Below are 23,650 nucleotides of genomic sequence, written 5' to 3' on the forward strand. Positions count from 1 at the left end.
CATTTGATAGAATGGAAGACATATTACAGAAATAGAGATGATTTTGATTGGTTTTAGCACTGGAAATGGCTTGAAACTGAGCTCAAAGTAGCGGAAATGTTAAATTTTTGCCGATATTCAAGAGTAAACAAACGACCTCACACGTCTAATACACGTCAGCTGGTGGGTCTAATATACATTCACAAATATGGTGATGATATTTATACAATTATTACAGTATTGCATAACAGTAAATCTTCTATTTTTTGGTGTGAATAAAAATTCATTATGTGAATAAAAAATCAAAATGGAATTTATTTGTAAAGCCTCAAAACATAACTAATGAACAGAGGAAATGTTAGTTTAGTGCCAGGAATGCCTACATTGTTTATTCTGGACCCTATTTTGAAATTGGAATATTTTGAACTTTGTGTTAAATTGGCCAAATTAACAATTTCTGATCACTTTATTTTGTAGTTGAAACAGTTGACTTGGCGATTTCTTGTGCTCAATCGATAGAATAGAAGTAATACTAGTGAAATAGCTAAGAATTTGGTTGATTGGAATAATGTAATTGGCCTAAAATGGGAGTCAAAGTCGGCAAAATCGCCGATTCGTAAATATCGCTGACATATCAAAATTCGCGAGAGCATAATTTCGTCAATTTTCCACCAAATTTCGTACTTTTTGTTTTATTACCTTCACAAAAAGATTGTCTACGATTTCATAAGAAAAAATAACATTTTTTTTTTTTTTTAAATTCTTGGACACTGGTGCGTGACTCCAGATTTGGGCCTTGGACCCTGAAAGGGTTAACAAATATTCAGTCATATAATGAAAAATAACAAAGGGCCTACAGCAACAGCCTGGTTGACCAGGCAAGCACCAGATGAGCCTGGCCCATGGCCAGGCTCAGATAGAGAAACTCTCGAAACTCTTCAAAGTTATAAGTTAAGGAATAATAATAAATAAAAATAAAAGAAAGGTGAAGAGAGTGGTGAGAGAGTGCAAAAGGAGAGCAGATGAAAGAGTGGGAGAGGCACTGTCAAGAAATTTTAATGAAAATAAGAAAAAATTTTGGAGTGAGTTAAACAAGTTAAGAAAGCCTAGGGAAAGTATGGATTTGTCCATTAAAAACAGAGTAGGGGAGTTAGTAGATGGGGAGAGGGAGGTATTAGGTTGATGGCGAGAATATTTTGAGGAACTTTTAAATGTTGAGGAAGAAAGGGAGGCGGTAATTTCATGCACTGGCCAGGGAGGTATACCATCTTTTAGGAGTGAAGAAGAGCAGAATGTAAGTGTGGTGGAGGTACGTGAGGCATTACGTAGAATGAAAGGGGGTAAAGCAGCTGGAACTGATGGGATCATGACAGAAATGTTAAAAGCAGGGGGGGATATAGTGTTGGAGTGGTTGGTACTTTTGTTTAATAAATGTATGAAAGAGGGGAAGGTACCTAGGGATTGGCGGAGAGCATGTATAGTCCCTTTATATAAAGGGAAAGGGGACAAAAGAGATTGTAAAAGTTATAGAGGAATAAGTTTACTGAGTATACCAGGAAAAGTATACAGTAGGGTTATAATTGAAAGAATTAGAGGTAAGACAGAATGTAGAATTGCGGATGAGCAAGGAGGCTTCAGAGTGGGTAGGGGATGTGTAGATCAAGTGTTTACATTGAAGCATATATGTGAACAGTATTTAGATAAAGGTAGGGAAGTTTTTATTGCATTTATGGATTTAGAAAAGGCATATGATAGTGGATAGAGGAGCAATGTGGCAGATGTTGCAAGTTTATGGAATACAGTGGACCCCCGCATAACGATGGCATCACATAGCGATTATTTCGCATACCGCTTACTTTAATTGCAAAAATTTTGCCTCACATACCGCTTAAAAACCCGCTTACCAATTTTCCTCCGAGACGCGTCCAATGTGCGGCCTGAGCCACGCTCACATGTTCCGCCGGTGGCATTGTTTACCAGCCAGCCTCCGCGGTAACATCCAAGCATACAATCGGAATATTTCGTATTATTACAGTGTTTTCGGTGCTTTTTCTGGAAAATAAGTGACCATGGGCCCCAAGAAAGCTTCTAGTGCCAACCCTACAGCAATAAGGGTGAGAATTACAATAGAGAAGAAGAAAAAGATCATTGATAAGTATCGCTACTATTGGTGGTACAGCTGCTGCTGCTGCTGCACTGTCAGCTGCTGCTGCTGCTGTAGCATCGTCTGCTGCTGCTGCTGCTGTAGCATCGTCTGCTGCTGCTGTAGCATTGTCTGCTGCTGCTGCTGCTGCTGTAGCATCGTCTGCTGCTGCTGCTGCTGTAGCATCGTCTGCTGCTGCTGTAGCATTGTCTGCTGCTGCTGCTGCTGCTGTAGCATCGTCTGCTGCTGCTGTAGCATTGTCTGCTGCTGCTGCTGCTGCTGTAGCATCGTCTGCTGCTGCTGTAGCATCGTCTGCTGCAGCTGTAGCATTGTCTGCTGCTGCTGCTGCTGCTGTAGCATCGTCTGCTGCTGCTGTAGCATCGTCTGCTGCAGCTGTAGCATTGTCTGCTGCTGCTGCTGCTGCTGTAGCATCGTCTGCTGCTGCTGCTGCTGTAGCATCGTCTGCTGCTGCTGTAGCATCGTCTGCTGCTGCTGTAGCATTGTTGCTGCTGTACCACCGTCTGTTGCTGCTGTACCACCGTCAGCTGCTGCTGCTGCTGTAGCACCGTTGTTGGTGTGGCTTATTGAGAATACCAAGAAACAATTAACCCCAGAGGATTTGCCACCCAGGATAACCCAAAAAAGTCAGTGTCATTGAAGACTGTCTAACTTATTTCCATTGGGGTCCTTAATCTTGTCTCCCAGGATGCAACCCACACCAGTCGACTAACACCCAGGTGAACAGGGAAAAATGCCTGGAACTAGTGCTCATATTGGTGAATTTAAAGCCAGCAAAGGTTGGTTTGAGAGATTTAAGAATCGTAGTGGCATACACAGTGTGATAAGGCCTGTTCTGGAAGAAAATGCCAAACAGGACCTACAGTACTCAGGAGGAAAAGGCACTCCCAGGACACAGTGTCTCATCAGTCATTGCTGCATCTTCAATAAAGGTAAGTGTCATTTATTCTTCATTTAGTAGAGTAGTACATGCACAATATATACTGTGCATGTACTACTCTACTATTGTGCATGTATCCTTCTCTTTGTGTGTAGGAAAATGTATATTTCATGTGGTAAAATTTTTTTTTTCATACTTTTGGGTGTCTTGCACGGATTAATTTTATTTCCATTATTTCTTACGGGGAAAATTCATTCACATAACGATTATTTCGCATAACAATTACCCCTCTTGCACGGATTAAAATCGTTAACCGGGGGTCCACTGTAGGTGGTAAGTTACTAAATGCTGTAAAGAGCTTTTATGAGGATAGTGAGGCTCAGGTTAGGGTGTGTAGAAGAGAGGGAGAATACTTCCCGGTAAAAGTAGGTCTTAGACAGGGATGTGTAATGTCACCATGGTTGTTTAATATATTTATAGATGGGGTTGTAAAAGAAGTAAATGCTAGGGTGTTCGGGAGAGGGGTGGGATTAAATTATGGGGAATCAAATTCAAAATGGGAATTGACACAGTTACTTTTTGCTGATGATACTGTGCTTATGAGAGATTCTAAAGAAAAATTGCAAAGGTTAGTGGATGAGTTTTAGAATGTGTGTAAAGGTAGAAAGTTGAAAGTGAACATAGAAAAGAGTAAGGTGATGAGGGTATCAAATGATTTAGATAAAGAAAAATTGGATATCAAATTGGGGAGGAGTATGGAAGAAGTGAATGTTTTCAGATACTTGGGAGTTGACGTGTCGGCGGATGGATTTATGAAGGATGAGGTTAATCATAGAATTGATGAGGGAAAAAAGGTGAGTGGTGCGTTGAGGTATATGTGGAGTCAAAAAACGTTATCTATGGAGGCAAAGAAGGGAATGTATGAAAGTATAGTAGTACCAACACTCTTATATGGATGTGAAGCTTGGGTGGTAAATGCAGCAGCGAGGAGACGGTTGGAGGCAGTGGAGATGTCCTGTCTAAGGGCAATGTGTGGTGTAAATATTATGCAGAAAATTCGGAGTGTGGAAATTAGGAGAAGGTGTGGAGTTAATAAAAAGCATTAGTCAGAGGGCAGAAGAGGGGTTGTTGAGGTGGTTGGGTCATTTAGAGAGAATGGATCAAAGTAGAATGACATGGAAAGCATATAAATCTATAGGGGAAGGAAAGAGGGGTAGGGGTCGTCCTCGAAAGGGTTGGAAAGAGGGGGTAAAGGAGGTTTTGTGGGCGAGGGGCTTGGACTTCCAGCAAGCGTGCATGAGCGTGTTAGATAGGAGTGAATGGAGATGAATGATACTTGGGACCTGACGATCTGTTGGAGTGTGAGCAGGGTAATATTTATTGAAGGGATTCAGGGAAACCGGTTATTTTCATATAGTCAGACTTGAGTCCTGGAAATGGGAAGTACAGTGCCTGCACTTTAAAGGAGTGGTTTGGGATATTGGCAGTTTGGAGGGATATGTTGTGTATCTTTATACGTATATGCTTCTAAACTGTTGTATTCTGAGCACCTCTGCAAAAGCAGTGATAATGTGTGAGTGTGGTGAAAGTGTTGAATGATGATGAAAGTATTTTCTTTTTGGGGATTTTCTTTCTTTTTTGGGTCACCCTGCCTTGGAGGGGGACGACCAACTTGTTGGGGAAAAAAAAAAATAATTTAACTTTAAGAAATTTGTAATTATTGAATATTCTTCCTTTATTTACCAGTCTCTACTAAACACCAACTCTCTGCACATGCATTAAATGAAATACAAATGCATCTAATGTAAAGTAGCCAAGGAAAAAAAAAAAGCTTTTTGAAAATAATGTGTTTGAATACTGTATTTGTAGTAGTCATAAATTGATGAGTGCTTGTAAGTCATTAATTGGTTCTACTATAAGTGTAGAATTTGGTGGGTTGGGAACCACTGCATATGCTTACAGTGTTTTAATTTTAGTTTTATTTGCTTGAAGATTCATTCATGAATAGTATTAAGAAAAAAGAAAAGATGTGGTTTGATTACATGTTGGTAATAATCTTGTCAGTAATGTTGCACTGCACCACAGTAACAAAACCATATTTTAATTTTCTTTCTTACCATGTTGTTTATATTATAATTTACCTTTTCTAGGCTGCCAAGAAAGAGATGACACGGTTAGACAAACAGTTGCGAGCTTTTCAGGAAAGAAAGCGGCTATCCAAAGCTCGTAGAGCTGTTACAATGAGCATTGAAGGCAGAAATATGACACTTTAATTGTAAGTTCTCAAAAAAATGTCTTTATTTAATGTATATATTCAGTGTCCTTTAGATTTATATCATGCCATAAGGACTTTTTTTAATAATGTTAGTACAGTATACTGTAGTACAGTATATATAATTCAATTGAAATGTCAGTAACTACTCTACATAGTCTTGTATAAAAAACAAGGACTGAAGAAAACACTGAAACCTAACATATTTTCTGTCTTGTAAGATTACTTTTTTTCTGGTTAAACTTCGAGAGTGCTTTCATGCTGATTAAGGGCTCTTGATCCAAGAAATTTGAATTTCCCTACCCTTCCTCAGATCAACCCTGTTTATATCCCATTCCTCGGGTGCTATATAAGCCCTGTGAGCTTAGTGCTTTTTCATGAGTGTATTAATAATAATCTGTTTTTCTCAGTAGACTCCATTTAATTTATTTTTGTTGCCCTGAGTCTCATTCAGTGAATATTATTTCTTTTATTAATACAACTTGAAAAATTGTTTCATCCTTTGCATTTTTACCTTTGATTTGACAGTTTTCTTAAAATTATTTTGCTATATTTTATCTTTGACATTTAATTTACTTAGTGCAACCTTGAATAGTAAGTTTGCCTTAGACCAAGTCTTGTCTGCCTTTTGTTTTCAGTGTTTTCCCTTTTCTTTCTTTCTTTGTATATGCATTTTTAGACTGTTTAAATTTCTAATAAGTCTGTGGGTTGGGATGTTTTTTTTTATAAAATTTAAGAATTTTTTGTGTGTTGTCTTACAACACTTCTTACTAAATCATTCTTATTTGTTTTGCCCATTTCTCATTTTTGGTATTAACTGCTTAATACCCTTTTCATAAAGACAATATTAAACAAAATTGTATGTACAGTACATTGAACTTTGTACATCTGTATGTACTGTGACAAAGACCATATTGAATATGAATATACAGTAGTAACATGATTTTACTCCAGTTGATTTTTCTGAAAACATCAGAGACTAACACTATTCACATAACATTTTCCAAAAGTTTTCTGAATTTAGAAGTAGTGAAGTCCTTCTGAGAGGACTTGGTATTGTAGAGAAGTATTTGTACTGTATAATGAATAAAAAGGCACAATATTGTTTACAAATTAATGGTACAAGTCGGACCAAAACATTCTCATAACTTCATTCTCCTATGTGCGGGTTATTTGTGATTTGTACTATATGTATGTAAACCAGCAACCTGGCTGATCATGCCATTCTCCATGGCCCAGCCCTGGTCTGGGACCAGGCTGCAGGGCAGTGGCCCTCGGAACACTTAAGGTAGAAAATACTGTGTGTGTGTGTGTGTGTGGGTGTGTGTGTGGGTGGGTGGAGGGGGGTGCACACACACATAAGACATAAAACATTCTAGCTCAGTTATATCTACTAGCTTCTTTTCTTGATGAGTAAAATGTGTGCAACACCAGGAAAATATGATCAACTTCATGAACATCTGGTACAGCTCTGTTGCAGTGAATTCTGATCCTCCCTTCTTAGGTTATTTTATGTTCGATTCAATTAGGTTCAAGTTATTTTCCTAAGTATGTATGTATGTATATATATATATATATATATATATTTTTTATTTTTTTATTTTATTATCACACTGGCCGATTCCCACCAAGGCAGGGTGGCCCGAAAAAGAAAAACTTTCACCATCATTCACTCCATCACTGTCTTGCCAGAAGGGTGCTTTACACTACAGTTTTTAAACTGCAACATTAACACCCCTCCTTCAGAGTGCAGGCACTGCACTTCCCATCTCCAGGACTCAAGTCCGGCCTGCCGGTTTCCCTGAATCCCTTCATAAATGTTACTTTGCTCACACTCCAACAGCACGTCAAGTATTAAAAACCATTTGTCTCCATTCACTCCTATCAAACACGCTCACGCATGCCTGCTGGAAGTCCAAGCCCCTCGCACACAAAACCTCCTTTACCCCCTCCCTCCAACCTTTCCTAGGCCGACCCCTACCCCGCCTTCCTTCCACTACAGACTGATACACTCTTGAAGTCATTCTGTTTCGCTCCATTCTCTCTACATGTCCGAACCACCTCAACAACCCTTCCTCAGCCCTCTGGACAACAGTTTTGGTAATCCCGCACCTCCTCCTAACTTCCAAACTACGAATTCTCTGCATTATATTCACACCACACATTGCCCTCAGACATGACATCTCCACTGCCTCCAGCCTTCTCCTCGCTGCAACATTCATCACCCACGCTTCACACCCATATAAGAGCGTTGGTAAAACTATACTCTCATACATTCCCCTCTTTGCCTCCAAGGACAAAGTTCTTTGTCTCCACAGACTCCTAAGTGCACCACTCACTCTTTTTCCCTCATCAATTCTATGATTCACCTCATCTTTCATAGACCCATCCGCTGACACGTCCACTCCCAAATATCTGAATACGTTCACCTCCTCCATACTCTCTCCCTCCAATCTGATATTCAATCTTTCATCACCTAATCTTTTTGTTATCCTCATAACCTTACTCTTTCCTGTATTCACCTTTAATTTTCTTCTTTTGCACACCCTACCAAATTCATCCACCAATCTCTGCAACTTCTCTTCAGAATCTCCCAAGAGCACAGTGTCATCAGCAAAGAGCAGCTGTGACAACTCCCACTTTGTGTGTGATTCTTTATCTTTTAACTCCACGCCTCTTGCCAAGACCCTCGCATTTACTTCTCTTACAACCCCATCTATAAATATATTAAACAACCACGGTGACATCACACATCCTTGTCTAAGGCCTACTTTTACTGGGAAAAAATTTCCTTCTTTCCTACATACTCTAACTTGAGCCTCACTATCCTCGTAAAAACTCTTCACTGCTTTCAGTAACCTACCTCCTACACCATACACTTGCAACATCTGCCACATTGCCCCCCTATCCACCCTGTCATACGCCTTTTCCAAATCCATAAATGCCACAAAGACCTCTTTAGCCTTATCTAAATACTGTTCACTTATATGTTTCACTGTAAACACCTGGTCCACACACCCCCTACCTTTCCTAAAGCCTCCTTGTTCATCTGCTATCCTATTCTCCGTCTTACTCTTAATTCTTTCAATTATAACTCTACCATACACTTTACCAGGTACACTCAACAGACTTATCCCCCTATAATTTTTGCACTCTCTTTTATCCCCTTTGCCTTTATACAAAGGAACTATGCATGCTCTCTGCCAATCCCTAGGTACCTTACCCTCTTCCATACATTTATTAAATAATTGCACCAACCACTCCAAAACTATATCCCCACCTGCTTTTAACATTTCTATCTTTATCCCATCAATCCCGGCTGCCTTACCCCCTTTCATTTTACCTACTGCCTCACGAACTTCCCCCACACTCACAACTGGCTCTTCCTCACTCCTACAAGATGTTATTCCTCCTTGCCCTATACACGAAATCACAGCTTCCCTATCTTCATCAACATTTAACAATTCCTCAAAATATTCCTTCCATCTTCCCAATACCTCTAACTCTCCATTTAATAACTCTCCTCTCCTATTTTTAACTGACAAATCCATTTGTTCTCTAGGCTTTCTTAACTTGTTAATCTCACTCCAAAACTTTTTCTTATTTTCAACGAAATTTGTTGATAACATCTCACCCACTCTCTCATTTGCTCTCTTTTTACATTGCTTCACCACTCTCTTAACTTCTCTCTTTTTCTCCATATACTCTTCCCTTCTTGCATCACTTCTACTTTGTAAAAACTTCTCATATGCTAACTTTTTCTCCCTTACTACTCTCTTTACATCATCATTCCACCAATCGCTCCTCTTCCCTCCTGCACCCACTTTCCTGTAACCACAAACTTCTGCTGAACACTCTAACACTACATTTTTAAACCTACCCCATACCTCTTCGACCCCATTGCCTATGCTCTCATTAGCCCATCTATCCTCCAATAGCTGTTTATATCTTACCCTAACTGCCTCCTCTTTTAGTTTATAAACCTTCACCTCTCTCTTCCCTGATGCTTCTATTCTCCTTGTATCCCATCTACCTTTTACTCTCAGTGTAGCTACAACTAGAAAGTGATCTGATATATCTGTGGCCCCTCTATAAACATGTACATCCTGAAGTCTACTCAACAGTCTTTTATCTACCAATACATAATCCAACAAACTACTGTCATTTCGCCCTACATCATATCGTGTATACTTATTTATCCTCTTTTTCTTAAAATATGTATTACCTATAACTAAACCCCTTTCTATACAAAGTTCAATCAAAGGGCTCCCATTATCATTTACACCTGGCACCCCAAACTTACCTACCACACCCTCTCTAAAAGTTTCTCCTACTTTAGCATTCAAGTCCCCTACCACAATTACTCTCTCACTTGGTTCAAAGGCTCCTATACATTCACTTAACATCTCCCAAAATCTCTCTCTCTCCTCTGCATTCCTCTCTTCTCCAGGTGCATACACGCTTATTATGACCCACTTCTCGCATCCAACCTTTACTTTAATCCACATAATTCTTGAATTTACACATTCATATTCTCTTTTCTCCTTCCATAACTGATCATTTAACATTACTGCTACCCCTTCCTTTGCTCTAACTCTCTCAGATACTCCAGATTTAATCCCATTTATTTCCCCCCACTGAAACTCTCCTACCCCCTTCAGCTTTGTTTCGCTTAGGGCCAGGACATCCAACTTCTTTTCATTCATAACATCAGCAATCATCTGTTTCTTGTCATCCGCACTACATCCACGCACATTTAAGCAACCCAGTTTTATAAAGTTTTTCTTCTTCTCTTTTTTAGTAATTGTATACAGGAGAAGGGGTTACTAGCCCATTGCTCCCGGCATTTTAGTCGCCTCATACGACACGCATATATATATATATGTATGTATGTGTATATATATATATATATATATCACAAATAGGTGCTAATAACTCCTCCTCTTGTATAAATTACTACATGTAAAAAAAAAAAAAACTTGTTTTTCATTTTACAGGGTGATCTAAACATGAAAAACTTTTATTTTTCTCTTTTAAGTCGCCCTGCTTCGGTGGGAGACGGCTGGTGTGTTGAAAAAATAATATCGAAAGCATACTAATTTTCATGAATACAGGGGAAAGTATTGTCTTCCCTTAGGGAGGTCACATGCTGAAGTTACTAGTTACAAGAAGAGGAATAGGGTGCCATTTGCCCAGTTCCCAATCCTATTCCTTCTCCCCCATAGCCAACCTTAACTTTTGTCCTTCCCTGTCTGCTAACTGCTGACATTTACTAGATGTGGATACTGTGCTGATAAACACATCATACTGTAAATAGTAAATTTGCAGTTCTTTAATAATCTCTGCCAAATAAACTTGAACTCTCCACATGTGCATAAACAGAATAGCCTCGTAACTTATTGCACTGGGCTTTACCAAGTACATAGCACAATGAGAAAAATTAAAATTCATATGCATCCGATGTGTTTGGTTGTGTAAATAAGCCGAGTAGTTGTGAAGCACTGCAAGAGGCCTACTGACCCAGACTAGGCTTCATGTTTTCCAGGCTGGTGTGTATTATGGAAATTGCCCCCCCCCCCCTCAAGGGAGGTTCCTTGACACTGCTGAAGGGCTCTTGATCTTAGGAATTGGATCTGTGTTCCAGTTCCCTGAATTAAGCCTGAATACCTTCCACATTCCCCCCACAAGCGCTGCATAATCCTACGGGTTTAGCGCTTCCCCTTGATTATAATAATAATATGGAAATTGCCAGTATGAACATGTCACAATTTTGTTAGTTTAAGTGTAGATGACTCCAAACATTTATATTTAATCTTGTCATTACCTTGCAATAGTTGCCTAGCTGTCCTACACCATGATGGGAGAATGGGTGTTGCAGTGTTATATGCATGCACTGGTGGTGATGTCCCTTCTACAGGCATGTTTTCTTGTAGGCATATGAAAAGGTACCTGGCAATTTCTCCAATGTAAACTTGATCACTTCCACTTCATTTGTACAATATTACACTGGAAAAGCTGCTAAAAGTATTCTTGTATGCCTACAAGAACACATGTACAAATAAAATGGACAACATCAATAATGTTTATACTGTATATAACACTGCAACACCCACGCCTGCTTTACGGTATGGGACAGCTAGGCTACTATTTCAAGATAGTGACAAGATTAAACTTATTTGTTTTGAGTGATCTACGATCAAACTAACATCATAAAACTAGATTGTTCTGTTTTCACATTGGTTATTCTCATAGCACACATCATCTTAGGACTTAGGAAACCTAGTGAAGGAAGTAGGCCTCTTGAAGTGCTCTACAACTACAGTGGGCCCTCGGTTATCGGCCGTAATCCGTTCCAGAAGGTCGGCCGATAACTGAAATGGCCGAAAACCGAATTAATATTTCCCATAAAAATTAATGGAAATAAAATTAATTCGTTCCAGACAAAAATATTCACAATTTTTTTTTTTTTTAACAATTATGTAAGTTTTACATATCTTTATTGAAGGCTAATGCTGGCTTCTGGAAGATAGGGAAGAGGAAAGAGGGAGGAGTTAGTGTTTGGAAGGGGAATCCCCCTCCATAAAGACTTTAGGTAGCAAAGCCTTCTCTGGGGTTAATTCTCTTCTTTGTCTTTTAATGCTACAATGACCAGCTTGAGAGTCATTGGATCTCTGTCTCACAACAAATCTGTCCATAGAGGTCTGTTTCTGGCATCTCTTTAAGATTTCCCTGAACTGGGACAGGTTTTTGTCACTAAACATGTTGCAGATATGGCTTCAGCTTGGTCAGGGTGGTGTTTCTCTACAAAAGCTTGCACCCTAGTCAGCATTGCACACACCTCTTCAATCTGTCATTTACTGCTACACTACACAGCCATATTATTACACTACACAGCTGTATTATTACCATGTTCACTGAGTTTAATAATTTCTAACAACTGCCTTTAGATGCCATCATAAACAAAGGGAGAAGTAATGAATAATTCATGCCAAGAATTGTAAACAAACGCATATGAAGGGCGGTTACTATACCAGTCGCCAGATTCACAGTTTTCTCTAACGCTGCATCAGAGAAAACGTAATGTTTACTCTCCATCCCACTCTCCACTTGATAACACATAAACATTGCATGTTTATATGCTACATGATATGTAACGTGTTTCTTATATAATTTTGAAGAACATATCATTGATGGATTAATGAAAATGTCTATATTAACATAAAATAAGACATTTAATGTGCCAAAGAGTGATTATTAAATATACAGTGGACCCCCGGTTAACGATTTTAATCCGTGCAAGAGGGGTAATTGTTATGCGAAATAATCGTTATGTGAATGAATTTTCCCCATAAGAAATAATGGAAATAAAATTAATCCGTGCAAGACACCCAAAAGTATGAAAAAAAAATTTTTTTTACCACATGAAATATTAATTTTAATACACACAAACTGAAAAAGGCATGCACACTTACATGACACTTACTTTTATTGAAGATCTGGTGATGATTGATGGGATGGGAGGAGGGGAGAGCATTATCTTCTTACTGTTTAGAAGGGGAATCCCCTTCCATTAGGACTTGAGGTAGTAAGTCCTTTTCTGGGGTTACTTCCCTTCTTTTTTTAATGCCACTAGGGCCAGCTTCAGAGTCACTGGACTTCTTTCGCACAAGATATCTGTCCATAGTGGCCTGTACCTCTCGTTCCTTTATGACTTGCCTAAAGTGTTTCACAACATTGTCAGTGTAATAATCACCAGCACGGCTTGCAATAGCTGTGTGAGGGTGATTTTCATCCATGAAGGTTTGCACTTCAAGCCACTTTGCACAGATTTCCTTTATCTTTGTAGTAGGCAACTTCTTCAATTTCTCTCTCCCCTCCTCTGAACCAGTTTCCCCAGGTCTGGCCTCTTGCTCTTGAAGTTGATCTATCAGCTCATCAGTGGTTAGTTCTTCATTGTCCTCCTCCACCAACTCTTCCACATCCTCCCCACTAACCTCCAACCCCAAGGACTTTCCCAATGCCACAATGGATTCCTCAACTGGCACAGGATTCTCAGGGTTAGCCTCAAACCCTTCAAAATCCCTTTTGTCTACACATTCTGGCCACAGTTTCTTCCAAGCAGAGTTCAAGGTCCTCTTAGTCACTTCCTCCCAAGCCTTACCTATAAGGTTTACACAATTGAGGATATTAAAGTGATCTCTCCAAAACTCTCTTAGAGTCAGTTGAGTTTCTGAGGTCATTACAAAGCACCTTTCAAACAGAGCTTTTGTGTACAGTTTCTTGAAGGTGGAAATAACCTGCTGGTCCATGGGCTGCAGGAGAGGAGTGGTATTAGGAGGCAAAAACTTCACCTTAATGAAGCTCATGTCCCCATAAAGTCGCTCTGCCACGTCTGTAGGATGACCAGGGGCATTGTCTAACACCAGGAGGCACTTAAGTTCTAATTTCTTTTCAGTTAGGTAATCTTTCACATTGGGGGCAAATGCATGGTGTAACCAGTTATAGAAAAAGTCCCTAGTGACCCATGCCTTACTGTTTGATCTCCACAGCACACACAAATTATCCTTGAGGACATTCTTTTGCCTGAACGCTCTGGGAGTTTCAGAGTGATACACTAATAAAGGCTTAACTTTGCAATCACCACTAGCATTGGCACACATCAACAAAGTAAGCCTGTCTTTCATAGGCTTATGTCCTGGGAGTGCCTTTTCCTCCTGAGTAATGTAGGTCCTGCTTGGCATTTTCTTCCAGAACAGGCCTGTTTCATCACAATTAAACACTTGTTCAGGTTTCAGTCCTTCAGTTTCTATATACTCCTTGAATTCCTGCACATATTTTTCAGCTGCTTTGTGGTCCGAACTGGCAGCCTCACCATGCCTTATCACACTATGGATGCCACTACGCTTCTTAAATCTTTCAAACCAACCTTTGCTGGCCTTAAATTCACTCACATCATCACTAGTTGCAGGCATTTTTTTAATTAAATCGTCATGCAACTTCCTAGCCTTTTCACATATGATCGCTTGAGAGACGCTATCTCCTGCTAGCTGTTTTTCATTTATCCACACCAATAAGAGTCTCTCAACATCTTCCATCACTTGCGATCTTTGTTTCGAAAACACAGTTAAACCTTTGGCAACAACAGCTTCCTTGATTGTCTTTTTGGTGCCCACAATAGTAGCGATGGTTGATTGGGGTTTCTTGTACAACTTGACTAGGTCGGCAATACGCACTCCACTTTCATACTTATCAATGATCTCTTTCTTCATTTCAATGGGTATCCTTACCCTTATTGGTGTACGGTTGGCACTAGAAGCTTTCTTGGGGCCCATGGTCACTTATTTTCCAGAAACACCACCGAAAACACTGTAATAATACGAAATATTCCGAGTGTATGCTTGGATGTTAGCGCGGAGGCTGCCTGGTAAACAATGGCACGGGCGGCACATGTGAGGCTGGGTGAGGGCGCACATTGGACGCGTCTCGGACGAAAATCGGTGAGCGGGTTTTTAATCGGTATGCGCGGCAAAAATTTTGCGATTAAAGTAAGCGGTATGCGAAATAATCGCTATGTGATGCCATCGTTATGCGGGGGTCCACTGTACATCACATATAATAAACATTGCATGTTTATATGCTACGTAACGTGTTTCTTATATAATTTTGAAGATATAATGGATTAATGAAAATGTCTATATTAATGTAAAGTAAGATATTTAATGTACCAGTGATAATTACTAAATATACAGTGGTCCCTCATGTATCGTCGTTAATCTGTTCCTGGAAGTGCGACGATTATCAAAAAACACGATTTTCGAATTAATTTTCTCCATAAGAAGTAATGTAAATACACTTAATCCATTCCTGACACCCAGAAGTATTGAAACTAAAAATTGTTTTACATGAAATATAGATGTAGTACAAAACAATACAATGGGACATGATGAATGAAACATTAACAGCATAACATTTACCTTTATTGGTGATTCTTCTTCGTGTATGGAAGACTGGAGGAGGAGGAGAGAGATTGGATTAGTTACTGTCTGGAAGGGAAATCCCCTTCCATCAACACCTTAGGTACCAAGTCCTTTTCTGGGGTTACTTCTCTTCTCTGTTTCTTAATGCCACTAGGACCAACTTGAGTCACTGGAATCCTGTCTCGCAAAAAAAGTGTCCAGAGAGCTCTGGTTCTGGCGTCTCTTTAAAACTTCCCTAAAATGGGCCAAGACTGTCACTGTACAAGTTGCCGATATGGCTTGCAACATCCTTCTCAGGGTGATGTTTCTCCATAAATCTTTCCATCCTACCCCACATTTCAAAAATCTCCTTAATTTTTGAAGAAGGCACCTTCTTCCATCTCTCTTCCTCCTCCTCTGCAGCAAGATTCTGAGCTGTGATCTGTTGCTGTTCCTGCTGAAGCTCTTGCAGCTCCTCAGTATGTCCAAACACTTCATTGAACCACTCGACGAAAATTTCCCTCGTGACCCATGCCTTATTATTAGATCTCCAAAACACACAAAATTTACTCTTCATAACATTGTTTTTCCTGAACACTGGGATTTTCAGACTGGTACACTAGTAATGGCTTCACTTTGAGATCCCCACTAGCATTAGCACAGAACATGAGCGTCAGCCTGTCTTTCATAGGCTTGTGTCCTGGCAGTCCCTTTTCTTCCAAGAGAGGCCTGTTTCGTCACAATTGAACACTTGTTCAAGTTTCAGTCCTTCAGCCTCTATGTACTCCTTGAATTCACTTAGGAATTTTGTAGCTGCAATTTTGTCCGAACTGGCAGCCTCACCATGCTTTATCACACTGTGTATGCCACTATGGTTCTTAAATCTCTCAAACCAACCTTTGCTGGCCTTAAATTCACCAATATCAGTACTCGTTGCAGGCAATTTCTTTACCACATCGTCATGCAACTGCTTAGCCTTTTCACAAATAATCGACATCATAAGACTATCTCCTGATAATTGTTTCTTGTTTATCCATGCCAACAATAACTTCTCAATATCTTTGAGTACTGGTGATCTCATTTTTGTCAGCATATTTACCCCCCTTTGTAACAACAGCTTTCTTGATTTCCTTTTTCTTGGCCACGATGGAAGATATGGTTGTACGGGATTTGTTATACATCCTGGCCAGTTCGGCCACACGTACGCCACTTTCATATTGTTCAATGATGTTTTTCTTTAATTCAATCGTATTTCTCACCTTCTTTACCAAAGGCTTGGCACTAGGAGCCTTCTTTGGAGCCATGGTAGTTTATTTAGCACTTGCAAGTACTAAAATGAATGGAATAATGTATTATGAAATATTTCATATGAACACCTGAGTGGACTGTCGCTCACTGGTAAACAATGGCACACTGGCTGGGAAGGGAGGCCGAGGCGGCTCAGAGCCATGAGTACATGTCCAGGATGAACGACAATTAGCAAGTGAACCGACCATTTGCGAGCCAATGTTTGGACTAAAATAACGCGAAGATTTCCGAAAAGGACGACTATCGAGCCTGACGATTATCGAGGGACCACTGTATATCCCATATAAACATGGCATATTTTCATATACACCTACCATTCGACTTACGACCGAGTTCGGTTCCGAGAAACCGGTTGTAAGTCGAAATGGTCGTAAGTCGAACTTTACTACTGAATATCAACATAACATTTTTGTATTGACTTTATTTTATTGTTTTATTTTGGTATTTCATGTTTTACTTTACTTTTTATGCTATTAGTACTGTATTTTATACTGTAAGGTTTAGGATAAACACTGTGTACAACACAAATAGTTGTTTATTTCCCAGAAATTTGGCATAAAAAACACGGTCGTAAGTCAAGTGATCGTAAGTCGAGCAGGTCGTAAGTCGGATGGTAGGTGTACTATGTAAAGTGTGTTTCTTTGGACCCAGTTGTATTCAGTCAATAACCACAAAAAAAATGGATTATAGCAAAATGTTTGGATGAATGAGCAGAAGCTTCCTCACTCGCCCAGAGACAAAGCCAAACTGACTCGCAAGTGGCCCCAGCTGGTGGATAGACGCCTCCCAAGTGGCCGATAACCGGGCGCCGAAAAAACGGCCGATAACTAAACCGACCGATAACCGGGGGTCCACTGTAATGTACTTGACTATGTACACCTAACCACTCACCCTGAATGTAATGTAAGCTGTATTTTTTCGGTGTGCTATGTACTTGATAAAGCCCATTGGTGAGTGAAACGTTGTACTGATGAAGACATGTTAGGTAAAAGGACCCAAGTGCAACTAATGAAGACTTCATCGCATTGTGTTCATTTACCACTTGAAGGCATTATGCCTTTATTTAGTATAAAACTGACTCTGAATGCTGGTGGTGATTGTGGGTTATCATATTTTACTGGAAATAATAACAGAGATGGTACTCACATACTCATACACAACAAAGAAATCAAGAATAGAGTGAATTTGGTAAGGGATAAAATAAAAGTAGTTGGATGTAAGTGGGGCCTTACTTGCAGAGGCCAGTATGCTTGCTGCAGTGTTCTTGTGTTAAATAATGTTTGGGTGAGTAATACCTGCCTAAAATAGGCCAAGAGGCCTGCTGCAGGGCTACTCTCTATGTACTGTTTGTTCTTATATAATGCTTGGGTGTTAGTAGAACCTGCCTATTGTGAACAAGTTGACATGCTGCAGTACTCCTCTATTCTTTTGTTTATTAAGTATTTGAGCAGAATATTTATTTTGGGCACTATTTTGAAGTTTTCAGTATTGTTGTCAAGATGGTAATAAGAGTAATTTTTACACATCAGAACCATTTGATTACCCCTTTTAAAGTCCAGCAGAAACTAGGAAAGACCTACCAGTATACATGAAGATACTGTATACAAAAAATATTTTTGGCAAAAAAAAAAAAAAAAAAAAAAAAATCAGTGGCTGGCCCATACAGGGGTTGGTTTATACTTGTATTGTAACACGTTTCTTCATGTTACTTCAGTTTTTCTAGTCAAGTTTTTTGAGTTGTTAAATAACAATATCTCAAAGAATAGGCTTGCATAAAATGTGTTTATTGTAAAATATTTCATTCCACTAAGAATGTGTAATACACTATTACTCTAGATCATAATTTCCTTTTGTAATGGCATTTGTCTTGCTCAAATTCTTTGATTTCCTCATTTAAAGCCTTCATAAGGTGCCTTGCTGCCAATGAAGGGCTTTTGATCCAAGGATCCATGGGGAGAGCACCTTCAGGTGCTCATCCCATGGATCTAACCTGATTGCTTTCAGGCTGCATTATTCCTACTGGTTTAGCACATCCCCATATGTATAATCCTCATCTGAATTATTCCTTACTATAAAAACTGTTACTAATGAAACATACCTATGAAGTGGATATAATCATAACCATAATTTTTAGAGTGGTGACTGGTAAGCTAGCGGAAGGCCTCTGTCGGATGACCAAAAACTCCAGTGGCAGGTCATCATATGACTAAGACCCGCATCAGGAAACACTTGTCCTGTTTTCTGACAAACCTTACCTAATGGAATATTATCACTTTGTTAATTAGATTCAAATTCGTTATACTAAAAACTTACATAGTACACACCATGTTCAAAACTGATAGTGTATTACACCATTTCACTCGTATTGCTTTTTAACCTTTTCGGTGTAAGTGCCATAATACAGTGGACCCTCGACCAGCGATGGCATCGATTAACGATAAATCTGACTAGCGATACATTTTATCGCAAAAATTTTGCCTCGATTAGCGCTAAAAAACTCGACCAACACTATTCCTTCCGTCTGAGACGCGTCCACTTCTGGCCAGTGTTTACAAGCCAGCCAGCCACCGCGGTCGCTTCCAAGCATACAATCGGAACATTTCATATTATCACAGCCTTTTTAGTGATTGCACCTGCAAAATAAGTCACCATGGGCCCCAAGGAAGCTTCTAGTGCCAACCCTACAGCAAAAAGGGTGAGAATTACTATGGATATGAAGAAAAAGATCATTGCTAAGTATGAAAGTGGAGTGCACGTCTCCGAGCTGGCCAGGCTGTACACAAAACCCCAATCAACCATCGCTACTATTTTGGCCAAGAAAACGGCAATCAAGGAAGCTGTTCTTGCCAAAGGTGCAACTAAGTTTTCGAAACTGAGATCGCAAGTGATAGAAGATGTTGAGAGACTGTTATTGGTATGGATAAACGAAAAACAGATAGCAGGAGATAGCATCTCTCAAGCGATCATATGTGAAAAGGCTAGGAAGTTGCATGACGATTTAATTAGAAAAATGCCAGCAACTAGTGGTGATGTGAGTGAATTTAAGGCCAGCAAAGGTTGGTTTGAGAGATTTAAGAATCGTAGTGGCATACATAGTGTAATAAGGCATGGTGAGGCTGCCAGTTTGGACCAAAAAGCAGCTGAAAAATATGTGCAGGAATTCAAGGAGTACATAGACAGTGAAGGACTGAAACCTGAACAAGTGTTTAATGGTGACACTGACAATGTTGTGAAACACGTTAGGAATGTCATAAAGGAACGGGAGGTACAGGCCTCTATGGGCAGATATGTTGTGCGACAGAGGTCCAGTGACTCTCAAGCTGGTCCTAGTGGCATTAAAAGAAGGGAAGTAACCCCGAAAAAGGACTTGCCACCTCAAGTCCTAATGGAAGGGGATTCCCCTTCTAAACACTAAGACCATCAACACACTCCCCTCTTCCCATCCCATCAATCATCACCAGATCTTCAATAAAGGTAAGTGTCATGTAACTGTGCATGTCTTCTTCAGTTTGTGTGTATTAAAATTAATATTTCATGTGTTAACATTTTTTTTTTTTCAATACTTTTGGGTGTCTTGCACGAATTAATTTGATTTCCATTATTTCTTAGGGGGAAAATTAACTTGACTAACGATTATTTTGACTAACGATGAGCTCTCAGGAACGGATTAATAGCATTAGTCGAGGGTCCACTGTATTATGGTTTTGAAGCCAGTGTTGGTCCCGTGATATTACGCCAAAATTCTAGTGGCTTCAAGTCTTCGGGGAGAAAGCTGGTAGGACTTCACATGAGAGAATAGGTCTGTGTGAACAGCATAAAAGAAATCCCACAGCATGCAGTGCATAATGAGAAAAATTGCAACCACGTCTTTGGCTTAAAACTTGACTTTGCAGTGCATTTTCACATGGAATTTATGGTTGTACTCTCGTTTTCTTGGTCTCATTTGATAGACTGGAAGATATTTCACAGAAACAGAGGTGATTTTGAATGGTTTACCAAATAAAAGTAGCTTGAAATTGAGCTTAAAGTAGTGGAAATGTTCAATTTTTGATGTTGAAGAGTAAACACATCGTGTCACGCATCCAATACACATCGACTGGTGGGTCTAATATGCATTCATGAATGTACTGATACTGTATTATTTATACAATTATTACAAATTATGTTGTAGTCTGAATGACAGTAAATCATCTGATTTTTGTGCTAACAAAAATTAAAAATGAAGAGCAAATGTAATATAAGAGGGTCCAGGAGATGTGACTGATGAACAGAGAAAATATTATTTTAGTGCCAGGAATGTCTGCATTGTTTATTCTGGCCCTTATTTTGAAATTGCCCTTTTTTTAATTTTGTGTGAAATTGGCCAAATTAGTAATTTCTGATCACTTTTTTTTGTGTAGTTGAAATAGGTAAATGGGCAGTTTCTTGTACTCCATCAATTGAATAAAAGGAGTTCTAACAATATAGTCATGAGTTTGGATGAGTGGAACAAAGGAATTGGCCCAAAATAGGGCTCAAAGTGAGTGAAATTACCGATGCGTAAATATCAGGGTTTTCCATCAAATTTTGAACTTTTGGCTTCAGTACCTTGGAAAAAGATTCTCTGTCATTTCACGATTTTTTTTTTTTTTAATTCTTCTTCGACACTATGAGCAAGTTTGCGAGCAGGGGTCTCAGCACTTGAAGGGTTAATGTAAGTCTTTCTTCTTTCAACACACCGACCGTATCCCACCGAGGCAGGGTGGCCCAAATGGAAAAACGAAAGTTTCTCCTTTCACATTTAGTAATATATACAGGAGAAGAGGTTACTAGCCCCTTGCTCGCCTCTTACAACACGCATGGATTACGGAGGAAGAATTCTGTTCCACTTCCCCATGGAGATAAGAGGAAATAAACAAGAATAAGAACTAGAAAGAAAATAGAAGAAAACCCAGAGGGGTGTGTATATATGTGCTTGTACATGTATGTGTAGTGTGACCTAAGTGTAAGTAGAAGTAGCAAGACATACCTGAAATCTTGCATGTTCATGAGACAGAAAAAAGGACACCAGCAATCCTACCATCATGTAAAACAATTACAGGCTTTCGTTTTACACTCACTTGGCAGGACGGTAGTACCTCCCTGGGCGGTTAATGTAAGTAAGTTTATTTAGGTATACACAAATAGTTACATAAATTATCATACATAGTAGCATGTGTGTAGGATAACCCAAAAAAGTCAGACAAAATGACTTTATTTTCATTGGGGTCCTTTTAATACCATATTATTATACTATGAAGGAGATAATATTTTATTATTATACAATAAAGGAGATATACTAGGAATAAGGTAAAAAGAGTTATTTACATTTACATGTGTGTTAGCTAAAAAAAAATAAAAAAATCATTCTCCCTTTCTGTCACTACATTTATTAGGTACCTTTTGGCTCTGTTCTTGAACTGACTCGTGCTATGACTGGTTTTGACATGTGCAAGCAATCTGTACCAATCTTTTATTGCTGTACAATAAAAGGTGTTTGAAGCCTGGCCACTGACTGTGGGCACTATAAAGTTGTGCTCTCTCCCCATAGTACTGTGACTGCTTTAGTTCTCAGCCTTGACAAAATTGGCAGCAAGATATTCTGGATATTGTTTGCGAGTAATTTTATAAACTTGATTTAACTTTAGTTGTTTTACTCTGTCTTCAACATTCAGCATATCCAGTTGTTGTAATTCATCCTGGCCTACATGCTCTCTTGGACCCAGGCCCAGGATGAATCTTACCATTTTTTTGCTGGGTGATTTTCAGTTTTTTTTGTTTGTCAAGGCAGAGTACCATGAAGAGCAAGCATAGTCCATATGACATTGTATAAGGGCTAGACATAGTGTACTGCGAGCCTCAGTAGGTAGACACTGTGCTTGTCTGTAGAGGAACTTCAGTCTGGCATTCTCTTTATTCACTACACTGCTCCCTATCAGTTCTCCTGACATGCATGGGTCAGAGGGGATTCCCAGATATTTTACTGAGGAAACTGAAGTGATGGGTTCCCCATTACACCAGACATTACAATTTTTTACCCTTCTCAGTTTTTGTGCCAAAGAGTATGGCTTCCGCTTTCCTGAGGTGTAACAATAGTTTGTCGTCTACTAACCATTTGCCACAGGACTCCAGCTCTAGTGTTATTATGTTATCTATATCTTGTGGGTCTTTACCTGACACTAACAGAGCAGTGTCATCTGCATACAGTAGGAGTTTGCACTTGACAATGATGGGCATGTCGTTTACATTGAATAGAAATAATAAGGATCCAGAATACTACCTTGGGGAACTCCACATGTTATCGGCAGGGGTTCTGATTCTGTTTTCTTGATTTTGATAATTTGTTTCCTGTTGCTAAGATAGGACTTAAACCAGTCTATGGAACCTATACTGGTAGCTTGAAGTTTCTTACATAATATATTGTGGTTGACAGTATCGAAGGCCTTTTGCAAGTCTAAGGTTACCATTCCTATGAGGTTCCCTATCGACATTTCAGTTTTCATGTCATCCATCAGATTAATTAAGGAGGTATCGGTTGAGTAAGATCTCCTAAAGCCTGATTGGTAACTATAAAGTACATATGTTGTTGTCATTAAGATATTTAACTACTTGACAGTACACTGCACTCTCTAGAATTTTGGATATTACACTGAGTATACTAACAGACCTATAGTTGCTGACATTAGACCTACTATTTTTCTTAAAGACAGGAGTAACTCTGGCCTCCTTGAAACCCCCCTTTCCCCTCCAGTATGGTATTAGAGGTGATAGACAGATTTATTATGTGAGCAATAGGGATTGGCAATTCAGAGGCGCCATCTTCTAGGAACTTAAACGGGATGTTATCTGGGCCAGTGCTCTTAGTTGGGTTTAACCTGCTTAGTTCTTCTTGCATGAAGTCATGAGATACACTTACTAGTTGACAACTGCTTGGGGTTACCCCTTTATTGGTATAGTATGTTTTAAATTTATCAGTCTCTCTGTTTAAGGTATTTGATGCAGCTGGTAGTTTGCTTATTAATGTTGATATGACAGTTGTGTAGTATGAATTAAAACAATTTGCCACTTTAGTTGTT

At 39.3% G+C, this 23,650-nt stretch overlaps 1 long non-coding RNA gene across 2 annotated transcripts in view; it reads left to right on the forward strand.

Annotated features, from left to right (window-relative positions):
- Positions 1–4,864: 4,864 nt before the first annotated feature.
- LOC138851580 (uncharacterized) overlaps positions 4,865–23,650 on the forward strand; it is a 34,870-nt gene continuing 16,084 nt past the window's right edge. For both annotated transcript variants that reach the window (XR_011391286.1, XR_011391287.1), the window contains exon 1: positions 4,865–5,295. This is a non-coding gene — a long non-coding RNA (uncharacterized lncRNA). The remainder of the gene's footprint in view (positions 5,296–23,650) is intronic.

The sequence above is a fragment of the Cherax quadricarinatus genome, unplaced genomic scaffold (genome assembly GCF_038502225.1).
Source record: "Cherax quadricarinatus isolate ZL_2023a unplaced genomic scaffold, ASM3850222v1 Contig1082, whole genome shotgun sequence".
NCBI lineage: Eukaryota > Metazoa > Arthropoda > Malacostraca > Decapoda > Parastacidae > Cherax > Cherax quadricarinatus.